Genomic DNA, 12,374 nt, shown 5'->3' on the forward strand with positions numbered 1-12,374 from the left:
CCTTGCCTGCTCACTATTAGGTTCTTGGGTTGGAACCCAGAGAAGAGGGAGAGCCTGGGTTTCCCTAGCTGCCACCGGGGAAGGTGGCATGAAAACCCCTGATATAAGGGGATAAAGTCTTTTGAAAGTCCTGACATTAAGTACCATAGGGTCCACAGTTCAAAGCCTAAAACATGTAAGGTCGTGGGGCTGGTTTTGGTGGGACTTCATTGCTCCAGAGGCGGAAGAGACTTTAAAGTGATCTGGCTGGAGGGCCGAGGTCTCGTCTACACCTAAAACTTAGTTGACCTAGCTACATCGCTCAGGGTTGTGAAAAACTTCATACCTTGTGCAACATAGGTCACTAACCAGCACTGTAGATTATTCCTGAGGGCATCCTGTGCCAAAAATTTAAACATTCTGCACCAAAAAATTAAAAATTAAGAATATTTTAATTCTGCAAAATTCTACAAATTTTATTTGTCAAATAAATGTGGAGGCTCCAGCATGGCACTGGGGAGCACAGACCGCTAGCTGCCCACAGGTGGGAGATCACTGTGCAGCTCCTCCTCCGCCCCACAGAACACGGACTCAGCAGTGAGGCTGCACACAACCCTGACACAGCACAAGGACTGGGCCTGCCCCAGAAACACCCCAGTGCCTCTCCCCTCCGTGGCAGGTGCACCAGGTGTGGGCAGGCAGTATCCTAGTGTGGGGATCCAGGTGTCAGTTGAGAGGGTTCTGGGTGCAGGTGGATCAGTGGGGGGATCCAGGTGCGGATCTGGATGCATAGGGGCTTGGTGGGGGATTCTGAGTGCAACGGTAATGGGACTCTGCTGGGGGGTGAAGGTGGTTGAGGCTAAGCAGGGGATCTGGGTGTGGGGAGGATAGAGCTTGGAAGGAGGGTCTGGGTGTGGGGTCCAGATGCTGGGAGAGTGGGGCTCAAGTGCGGTGGGGATCCAGGTGCAGCTGGTTGGGGTCGGAATCTGGGTGTGGGGGTGGCTTGTTGGGGTGGTGCAGGTGGAGTGGGGCTCATTGGGGGGGATTCAGAGTGCGGCGGATGAGGCTTGATGGGAGGATCTGGGAATGAGGGGGTCTGGACACATGGGGAATGGGCAGGCAGATGGGGGAGCAGCTCTCTGTACAGGGATCCCTTCCCCTGCAGCTGAAGAGAGATGGGTGCAGGAAGTGTGGGGGTGGGTGGGGGGAGGGAGGAAGGGAGGAGTGTGCAGAGCTTCCTGCAGCTCGGGGAGAAATCTGGGGGTGGGTCTGACATGGCCCTGGATGCCATGCAGGGGAAGAGGAAGTCCCGCCCTCCCCAGCCCAGCCAGGACTAGCAGCTGAGCCCAGTGCAGGGTAGGAGCCACCAACAGGGTCTTCCCCAGTCCTGTTCCCTACCCCGCAGTGATTTACCTCCCTGCCAGCTGCCCTGGGCACCTAAAACATATTGCTGGGGAAGGTCGCATGACTGCTCTCGTGGCTTTTCTTTGCTTCCCCGTCAGAAAGTCATTTTTCTCTGGGGAAGCAAAGAAATCTGTGGGGGATATACATTCTGCACATGTGCAGTAGCGCAGAACTCCCCCAGGAGTAGTAGATGCAGCTAAGTCAATGGAGGCATTCTTCCATCAGCCTAGCTACTGCCTCTTGAGGAGATGGATTTACCACAGTGATGGAAAAACCCCTTCTGTCACTGTGAGGAAGTTGTGGCTGGAGCAGCATTTGGCAAGAGGAGAGCCTGCTGTGCCATGCCCAGCCACTAGCTGGCTGTCATTTTACTGACATGTCTCCCAAAACTTAAAGAATGTAAAATGCGTAAGACTGACCACAAAGAATAGCCATTCTAGGATGATAAAGCAATCTGATGTGCAGGTCCAGTTTCATTCTTGTACTAATAGCTGCAGACACCTAATGCCAACCACAAGACAGGACCACAGTCAGTAAGCAAGAAAGGGACAAAAAGGGTGCTTCCTTTCTCCTCTTTCTCACAGATATATTTTAAACACAGTACTACATTGTAGTCGCCATCTTTCTTGTGTGCAAAATAGATACAAATTCCCATTTCATTGTTGCTCCTTAAAAATTGCTTGCATGCCTGGAGCGGAGTATATTGCCTCATTAGCACTCTTTGCTAGAAAGTAGTGTAATTATCTGATTGTCATTATTGTCTGCTAAGGCTGTTCAGAACACCAAGAGTTAGATCCATAGAGGGATTTAGGCACCTAACTGCCATTTTAAGTGCCCATGTCCAAAATTCAGATCCCCAACACACCCCACCAGCTGCTGCCTACGCTGTAGACATTTGCATTTCCACTCAGCATTACATACTAGTTTAAAAGGTTTATTTCTCATACCAGTTGTTGCACTTCCTGAGAACCATACAAGAATTAAATACAGTTGGTGAAGCTAATGCATACATGTAGGAAAATTTGAGTTTCTCCAGATTTTTCGAGCAGATTCCTTGGCATTTTGCTATAATGATTCTTATCAAGCACATTCTGAATATTTGTCTTCATAAGTTTAGTGAATTTGTATCTAGTAATAGTTTTTAAATGGACTTCTGTTCTACCAAGTCCTACCATATAGCATGGAATTTCAAAGAGCCAAGCAAAATGACAATTCCTAGAATTATCTTCCCACAACACCTTCTAATCAATCCAGAGGGGAAAAAATATCAGCCCCTCTCATTTCTGTGCCTTGAAGGATGCGGACATGCCCCTACTTTACTAGTAGAATAAACAGTGATTGCAATTATCTGATTTTTCAAAGGTCAGTCCTAGCATTCATTGCCATAATTGTCTCATGCTGTCAACTTCCCCCTTTCTACCCCTTAACTTCTAGGCCAAAGGAAGCCATTGGGAGTCTTGATTTAATCTGTGAGTAAAAGCGGACTTCCCCCTTGAACAAATCCAGGTTAAGTGTCCTACTCCTGGCTGGTCACCACTGCCTCCCAAATTCTTGAAACTACTGTCCTAAATCACAAAGTCCCAAGTTGATTTCCAGGCGATCAGTAACCAAATTATATACAGTCCTACACATTTTCACTTCCTTAGAGTTTCAATGTAAGGCAGGAGATGGTGATCATACTTCATCTTTAAATCTTAATTATATTGCTTATTCAGGTTAATCTGAGATCCACCCACTATGCACAAAAATTATTCATATCCCCGTAACTAGTCCAAAAAAACCTTCTCTGGTCTCTATTTTCATAAAAGAATTGGGCCTTGTCCACAATCCTCCTAATGTAGCTGTATCTTATATTGGCATACAAGTGCTTCTGCCTTAAGCTATACCAGCAAAAGTGCTTTTATGCCAGTATAAGTATATATGCACAAGGGCTTATACCAGCATAGCTATGTTGGTATAATTTTTAAATCTAGAGCAGGCCTTAGTGAATTAACATTATTTCCAAACAATATCAACACTGAGTCCAGCCTCCTTTTGGTCAAATATAGATCTTTGGTCAAATTATACATATATACACGCACATTTATATGTGTACACATATACACAAACAAATCTAACGTTCAAATACATTTTTAAAAACTTAAGCCAAATTCAGAATCCCTCTTTCAGCTAAACAAAACAGTGTCTTGTTTTTTCTATACTGTGTTTTATTGGCAGTATTACAACATGATTCTGTCAACTAGCTGACAGAACTAGTGTATATAGAGTTACACTAGATTACACAAGCTGCCTAAGGAAATTGGGTGGGTCAGGCAAAAGGATCTGTTAAGGAGTGGGTTGGGCTTCATTAGTTTTTACATGTTTGGTACAGCAACAAAAATCTGCACTGCTGCAACAGCAAGTGGACTGAGCGGTTCTGTTGTAGCTCCCTTTTGTAACTGCTGTCTAATCACTATATACAGTGCACAGCTCCATTTTGAAAGGTGTTTGAATAGCAGCCATCTCAGTGGGAGACCTACTGTACTTCAGGAAAGCAAGTATTAATACAGTTTTCTTTCCAAGTTAAACTCAGTACAAGCCTACATTATACTAAATTCAATAAATGCCAACTTTATTTAGGTACATAAAAACTTAGGTACATAAAAAGCAGACAACCACCATTAAAACACACATTTTAATTCACCAGCATCTAAAGAATTGCTGCTATCTCAACCATAGCTACACAGAAGCACTTGTTTGTATGTCAATCCATTTTAGACACTGAATCTACATTACTTGGAAAATAATTACCTGTTAAATGATGTCTTCTATCTATCCTGCTATACCTAGCCATGCACGTACTACGTGTGGACAGTGCCACAAACTACAGACTGATTTATGTAGGAGGTTTTTATGATAATGGTGCAGTCATCTGGGAAGCATGGTTCAGCCAGTTTACATAACACTTTTTGTCCTTCTAGATTTGTTTTACTGGATGTAAAATGGATGAACATATAACCAGATAAAGAATCTAATGAACTGCAAAGAACTGGCTATTTGTCACTATTGTGGTTTCACCAGGATTATCCAAATTTTCCTGTTTTGACCCAAACATAAGAACACATCTGTCCTTACAGAGATTCTAAATAAATGTATGAAAAAATTATGTCTAAACAAACACCCATCTAGTATAAAATTACTACTTATATTATTTGAGCCTCAATTTAATCCCTCTCCAGTGATAGTTGTCCATGTCAGAGAGAGACAGTAGATGGTTGCTACAGTTATACCTTGCTGTAGGGGATGAAAGTGGGGCGTTCTAGTAGTAAAAGCAGCATCTATCACTAGACTCTCTCTCATCCCTTGTTTTTTGTACCATAGGGGAATTTTAACTAGAAAAGCGCTGAAATGACGGTCCTCTGAACAAGTTAAATGTCTTCTACGCAAGTCAGATAAGCCGTGCGGTTTCCTAGATGTTGCACTAGCACACAGAAGTTTACCCCATCAGCCCCTGTTCTTAGGCATGGGAATCCATTCCGCAAAGTTGAATCCAGTTCCAATGTGAACCAGTTCTACTGTGTTTCCTAACTGGGTGGACCATTACTGCAGGTTCATGGTCACTAGAGCCCATCACATATACACACAGCCAATCTAGGAGCAAAAGAGAGCTTAAGATAAAGTTATGTTTGTGGCAGCCTTAACTCTATCCACTCATGCATTACAATATTCAGTTTACATCCAGGGAAGGATTAAAACAGTTCTCAACATCCTAGCAAGTTGACACTTTTTCCTAGTGGCTGTCAACCTGTACGCCAGAAACTTAGGTTCCATTTAAAAAAATGGACACATTAAAAAAATCCCTATCCCTAATTGTTAAAAAGACAACCTTCAAAATGTTAAATGTAACATGATGCACTGTTATCCTGAGGCTTCAAACAGCCTGAAGTAATAGAATTAATAGAAGAGAATTGTTGCCAATCGCTTAAATGGGAAGTTACCTCTGGAGGGCGAACCACCACTTATTTTCACCCCAATCTGAAACCCAGAGGTGCTGGAAGTAGGGGTGCTGCCACATACCCTGGCTTGAAGTGGTTTCCATTGTCTACAGGGTTTATAGTTTGGGTCAATGTCTCTCAGCATCCCCATAATAAAAATAATTCCAGCACCCCTGCTTTAAAAAGACATGATCGTGCATTATTTCTCAATTAGTACATCATAACATTTATCATCTTAAATTCACATGGAACATCTCCCCAGGATACTTAATTTTGTTGACACTCATGTTGACGCTGCACATTTTCTTCTCAACAGCACAGCTTTCCTTAGGTGCAATCCACATGAGTCAATGAGCTACAAAGTGAATTTTCTAGGATAAGCACCTATATAGAAGCCTTCCTTAGGTGCAGATGACACAGTTACCTACAGAGATAGCTGTAACAGATGGGAAAACTTTCATTATTAGTCAGTTATACTTATCCTGTACCATACTTAGAGTTTACTGTGTACTTTTCATAATCCATGAGTCTTCGTTATGAATGCCCAGAATACACAGTAGTACGCAATACTTGAAAGTATGCATTTGTAGTACCCAAGGTTATAGAAAAAATGTATGATATTGTATTTGAGAAATAGTGTGCATTTGTGTATTTGAGCCAGCCCATAATGCAGACGCACAAGAGCAGAGTTCAGGATTGTGTACCAACCTTTACTGTCATTCATAGCAGTCCTTAACAATGCAGCCTTAATATGCTCTTATCACAGTTTTGTTTTCTATGAAAAAAGAAAAATCCACAGCATGGAGCTATTTGGATAGGCACCTCTGGAATGCCTTAGTCAAGAGACCTTAGCAGGCCTGCAGCAGGGAGCCCCAATCCTGAACGTATTTGGCATTGTACCAGTTTTACCTCACAAAACACACCCCTCCATGGAGCAACTTAGCCATTCAATCACACATAGCCCAACCTTCTTTAGCGTCACTTCACCAGCCCCATGTTGGCATTATCAATCATGGTTCAATCCTGCACCCAGTGAAGTCATTGATTTAAATGGGAGCAGGATCAAATCCTTACTACACTTGCTTGACGTGCAGTTTTTTCCTCCAGTCAGTCATGTTTTGATCTGGCAAAGTTGTTTTAATTGAAATGGCACTTCTCACTGATGGCTCTTTTCCATTCCAAAATTCAACCTCATACCTACAGACATTGATATAACCATACTAAAGGGAGGGGCAGGAGGAGTGGAAATCACAAGAGCGTTTTTCACTGTAACAGGGAAAGAGTATATTTTGTTTATTCTTTTCATGGTCAGAAACTGATCATTAAACTTTCCAAAGTTAATCAGGTCTTTCATGACACCAATTGTTTTACATCTTCTGCCTCTAAATTGAAAGTTTCAGAAAGCTATGAGTGATGAAAAGAAGGATTTGGAAAGGAAACAGTTATGTAACCATAACCTTTGCCATCTTTGCTGTTCCCACTCCCACTTAGAGGTATTATACGGTTAAAACCACCAAGACAAAAGAACCAAATATTAATGATACATAGTTGACAACAAGTCAAAAGTCATAGTGCAAATGCAGATACTTCACCAGTGCACACAATCATGGCAGCTGTGCAGGAAAATATAGGCCCATTATTGCACATAACTGCACTTTATAAAATGATGGGTCTTTATGTCCTCACTTCTTAAAGGTTCTTAAAGGCATAATACTCAGTTTATTACTTTGGAATGAGGAAGGAATGAGTCCATCCTACTAAGATTTTACCCTATTGTTCCAGTACAACTTATTCTTACACCATTCACCAAATGAAATCAAACAATTCTTTACCCTTACCAAAAAAAGGCTGCCCCTCAACAGATTTTGTCCCCTACCTCTTTGCAAGGCTCCTCTCCTGCGGCCACCCTTACTACTCCCTAGTGTGCCTGGGAGATTTTCTGCCTCCTAGCTCCTCCTATAGCTAAGCTATCTGCTCACACTGCTACCCCTTCCTACAAAACAACTCGTAACTCTGGGACTGCTCTGCTCCCTGCCTCCCCCGAAAAAGGGGCTGAAGTATTGAATGAGTCAGGCCCCATAGAGCTATGCTGGCCAAAACAAAATGGTTGGCAAATATGAATATCATTACATCTTTCTTACCCCCCAAGATGTAGATCTGTTCTATTTACAAGAAGATGTTTTACAAATACTCATTGCTGAAATAAACTGTTGAAACAGGTAAGGAAATCATGAGACTAAACCCAAGGCCACTCAATGCAGGGTCTGTTAAACATTTATTCGTTTTATGTAATAACTGTATCTATTATCTTAGCAGAAACTGATTGCGCATACATTTATAATCCACATATTTATTGTATAAATATGTTAAAGGTGACCTGCAGCTTTGTTTTAAGGTACAACCTTAAAATCAAATGCTGGCTGAATGCCCCAAACAAACAATGTAAGAGGGCATTTCTGCACACTTTAAACATTTGCTAGGGCTGCAACAAGTTATCTCCCACAACTGCTGGCTACAGTTCGATAAGATGCTCCAATGTGCATTCTATAAGGGAGGTCATACTCAATGTTGAACTATGATAGAGAATACAGGCTGCCTGTAGGATTAAGAAAGTCTAGTTCTTCCCCAAACCAGTATTGCGTAGCTTTGTAAGTTTTCAATGTTATTCTATATGCTATAGGACAGAGATGACAAGTCTTTTTTTGCTCTAAGAGTGAAAGAATGGCATTTGAAGATAAAACCGGTTTTCGTTATAGCTCAGAACCACAGTCTATTTTATACAGCCTTTCCCCTCTACCTCTTATCACAACAACTGTCTTTGGTTGAAGAAAGTTAGATGGAATTCCTTTGGGAATTCATCAATACCACCCTTAGCTCAGCTAAGAAGTCTTTATTTCCCTACAAAGGGTCAAGCTCTCTGTCATCACAGAGTTCGGTGAAGAAATAGGCTAGGTTGGTAAATCCAGGAAATAAAAGAAGGTTAACCCCAGATACAGCACCCTTGGCTTGTTCTCCTTGCTCTGTCCATCTCTTTCCTACTCTGTGGTTCACCTGAATGATCTGATCTCTGCTGCCTCACCCTCTGTGTGCTATGTTATATAGGTGGGGGTGTGAGATAACCCGCGCTGGCTGCCACCTCTGGACGACTCTCGTGGTGGTGTTAAGGTTGATACCACTGTTAGAACAGAGCGAAAGAACTTTACAAAAAAGCACTTTGGGGGCAGAAGAAGGAGAAAAACATACTTCTCTTGCTTCCTTGGTAGAAAGCTTGCATTCCTTGAAAGGTGTGGCAACCTTACCAACAGCAACAGCACAGTGAATGCTGGGGCATATTATTCAAGAGCTGAAGGATGGCAATTTACTGATGTACAAAACAGAAGCAGCACAGTTATCCTGAATATCTGCTGACAAATTACGGTTTGTGTGCTGAATGTCTCAAGTCAACAAGATAACCTTTTATTTATTAGATCACTTCTATAAGTTCGTGTGTTAATTTTCCAAAGGAAGATACTATGGAAGAAGGCAGAGATTTAACTTCTTGTCTAAAATTAGAAGCAACTTGTTAGGCAAAGGAACAGAATACTAACATATAGGTCATGGCTTCAGGAAAATACAGTAGAAGGAGGATCCCATATTCTAATTCTGGCTGAATCATTTTGTCCCCTTGGGCAAGTTACTTGACCTCCTTGTCCCAAAGTGAATAGTAGGAAAATTAGATTAAAAATAGGTTGTAATTAAAAATATGAGCTAAAATATTCTGGGCAACACAGTGAATTCACATTATAAAAGATTACTAATCTTTTAAACATATTTTAAAATAGATCTCTGCTAGAGTCTAATATTAAAGTATGGTCACATGTCATAAGGATTTTTTAATATTCTGCCACAACACACACAATTTATTAAAAGCTTATTTTTCAGAGTACCACATCTATTTGCACTTACAATAATTCTATGTTTCTGATGTAAACAATACAAAGATCTTACAGAATGATCTGGACTATATTTAGAGATTCCTACCAACAACTTAATTACTTAAATGGCTGCCATTTTTCCTTTTACCAGCAAACTAAATATAGAGGGTTATCTGTAGACATCCAGAATTGCTAAAAGGGGAGCAACGATTCCCCAGTGTGGACTGGAAAGGCCAAGTTCCTAATGCAACAGATGGAAAGGGGCCAGAACTTCATCTGGCGTACATCTGTGTAGTTCCAATGAATTCAGTTGAGCTATACCAATTTACACCAGCTGAGGAACTGACCCAAGGTTCCTACATTTAAATTATATTCCCAAATAGAATTTGAGAGGGTTATAGAAAGCAAGAGAGAAACTGTTGTGTGTTCCTTTCTGTAAAGATGTCTGTCGTTACGTGTCTTATGCTGGCATAACATAAGAACACACTATTTCTACATGCAAGGTTTGTAGCCCAAATGGTCAAATTAGAAATTCAGAATCCAACAGTCAGAAGTTTGATTCTGAACTTCCTAACTTGTAAACAACTTTTTTCAAGTTACAACACTGTAATGAGATTATTTTTAAAAGTACTTCTGCTTTCAGTCTTAACGATAATGATGATATGGGAATCTACTTCGGAATCTAAAAAAAATCACCATCGGCATCAAGATCATTTATACTTTTCAATAAAAACAAGTGCATTTGTTTCCGCTGCATACTGCATTTGACTAGTGATACAACACTTGAGGCTGTAAATTTAAACCTCTTACTAACTTCTGAGTGCATAACCATTCCTCTGCAGAATTCCTGTTGAAAATCTGCATAGCCTGATGTATAAACAGCTATTTTGCTCAAAGATGTTAAAAGTACCAGTGGAAATTCCTTGAACTGAAGATGTTTGACTAACAGAAACTCAGAAGCTGAGCAGAGCTTCTAAATTCCTGGATTCAGAGTTACTTTGCTTATGGCCTTATCTACCCTAGTCAATTTTAACATGCAATGCATGGACCCCATAATGGATTTTAAGATATGTGACAATACAGAATTTCAAACAGTGCACACACAGATGATCACACCACTGACTAAACTACATTTGCTCTAAAGAAGTCTAACCACCGTATCATCCACCACTATGTCAATCTCTACCAGTGCAACATCAGTGTAGATGACAAGCACTAGCTGCAAAGGAACAATTAGTCCACTTACCACTGTTTCAGAATATACCAGTCACTCCTTGGGTGGCCTCTCTAGTTAAGTTTGCCTGAGACCAAGCTCTCCCAGAATCCTGCCACTTGTAGAAAGTGAGCTGCACCAACCTTTAGATCATGATGCACATAACTCTCTAACCCACAACTCCTTCTTCGAGATTACTATGTTACAAAGCAGCTTTTGGAGTACAGCTCTGAAGAAGCCAGCCTGTGAAAATGTTGCAAGCTGGCCCAAAGCAGAAATTGGGGCACTTGTTAATGTGAAGTCATGAGATGATTTAGGTGCAACTGAACCTAATTTGGAATATCCTGTTTTATAACAGTGTCCCCAAGCATCTTGCCCAGCAGGGTATCTATCACTCTGGGAAACTGCCAGAAGATAAAGGGACTGAAGATCCAACATATAGAGGTGTGAAATGCCAAAAGCAGCTAGGGGCAGGTAGAAAATCCTGACCATTTGATGCCATGCTGCTTGTAAGTTTTGAGCAGGATACTTCAAACATCCATTCCAGTGGCACAATCACTGTTCCATTCTAATTGCAGTGGCAAGCAGGCAAGTACCACTCTTAGTCACAAGCATTTAAAAAAAAATAAAAGGAATTTCCTCTTAGCTTGTTATGACCAAGCAGCCATGAAAATATTGAATAGCTCCATTTAGTCATAACAACTTTTCTTTAGATGAGTTATGTGAAGATTTTTTCAAAGTATCATAATGGGATATTAATCTCAAATGCAGCAAATAGGCAAGCCCTCAAGAGTAAAACAAAACTGATTTTTTTTAAAAAACGTGTCTTGACAGATTAACACACAAGCACAGTCAACTTGTCAAGTATGTAAACCATGTTTTGCAAGAGGCTCTGCCTGGATTATATCATACTTACAAAATATAGCATGCAATACCAATACAATAAACAGTACTAATTTTTAAACTGCAGGTGGGTGACTTTTTTCAATGTCATACAGCAACAAAGAAGGCCCTTCCTTAAAAGGTTTGAAATAATTTAAATTTAATTTTCAGTTCCAATTTTAAATCCTGGAAATTTGACATTTTCAGTCTGACTGTATACCACCTGGGGCTGAAATACTGGGATGCCATTAAATTCAACTGATATTTCTTTACCCCGCCTCTTTAGTTTTATTGCTAATAAAAAAAAAGTTTGTCTTGGAGAGTGATGTCCTCTGTCTATAACATAGGTACAGAAATGGTTGGACAGTGCAGGCTTCCCTGAAGGGACCACGTCAAGACAAAAGAGCTTATTTCAGTACTGACCCTTTTAAGACTGCTGACAATATTCCCAAATAGCACCAGGTGTGGTTGTTTGATGCGGATGAATGTCAAGTTAAAAACTGGGCTTAGCAGAAATTAAAAAGGTATATAATCAGTGTAGAAAGACCTCATGATCTTCACAAGATTGTATATGTGGTGAGTCTCCTAAGCAAAAGTTGCAACACTGCTAAAATCCCAGAATTGTAGGTGTATGAGCACAGGACACGAATTTACCGTATCTGACAGTGTGCACCTGGCCATCGTTTCATCGTACTGTTCCACCTGCTTCCCCATGCCTGCGAGGTATCGGGGACGGACATTCAGAAAAGGCCTGCTCCCAGAGGGCCTCAGAAAGTAGATTTCATATCAGTTTTTATACCCTGCCCACTCAAAAGAATGAAGTCGGTCAATACTCTCATGGCTGTTGTATTTCTTGTTGGAGGGCCATTCAGCTACTGATCTAGGATTCACTTGTTTTGGAGGACTAGCATTTTGCCTCCTATTATCACAGGGGCATTTTTTCAAATAAAGCAACAAATACTGTACGTTTGGTCAAGGGGGGAGGGCTTTTTAAAGCGACACTACTAA

General features: G+C 41.0%; 1 protein-coding gene across 4 annotated transcripts in view; it reads right to left on the reverse strand.

Annotated features, from left to right (window-relative positions):
• The window catches only part of NFE2L2 (NFE2 like bZIP transcription factor 2), a 44,434-nt gene that overhangs the window by 15,311 nt on the left and 16,749 nt on the right, over positions 1-12,374 (reverse strand). Inside the window, exon 1 of one of the 4 annotated variants that reach the window (XM_073305986.1) lies at positions 1,803-1,827. The exons of the other annotated variants lie outside the window; for them this stretch is intronic. The gene's annotated coding sequence lies outside the window, so the exon portion shown is untranslated. Of the gene's footprint in view, positions 1-1,802; positions 1,828-12,374 lie in introns of those variants that run through there. 4 annotated transcript variants of the gene reach the window in all.

Source organism: Lepidochelys kempii, chromosome 11 (genome assembly GCF_965140265.1).
Source record: "Lepidochelys kempii isolate rLepKem1 chromosome 11, rLepKem1.hap2, whole genome shotgun sequence".
NCBI classification, from domain to species: domain Eukaryota; kingdom Metazoa; phylum Chordata; order Testudines; family Cheloniidae; genus Lepidochelys; species Lepidochelys kempii.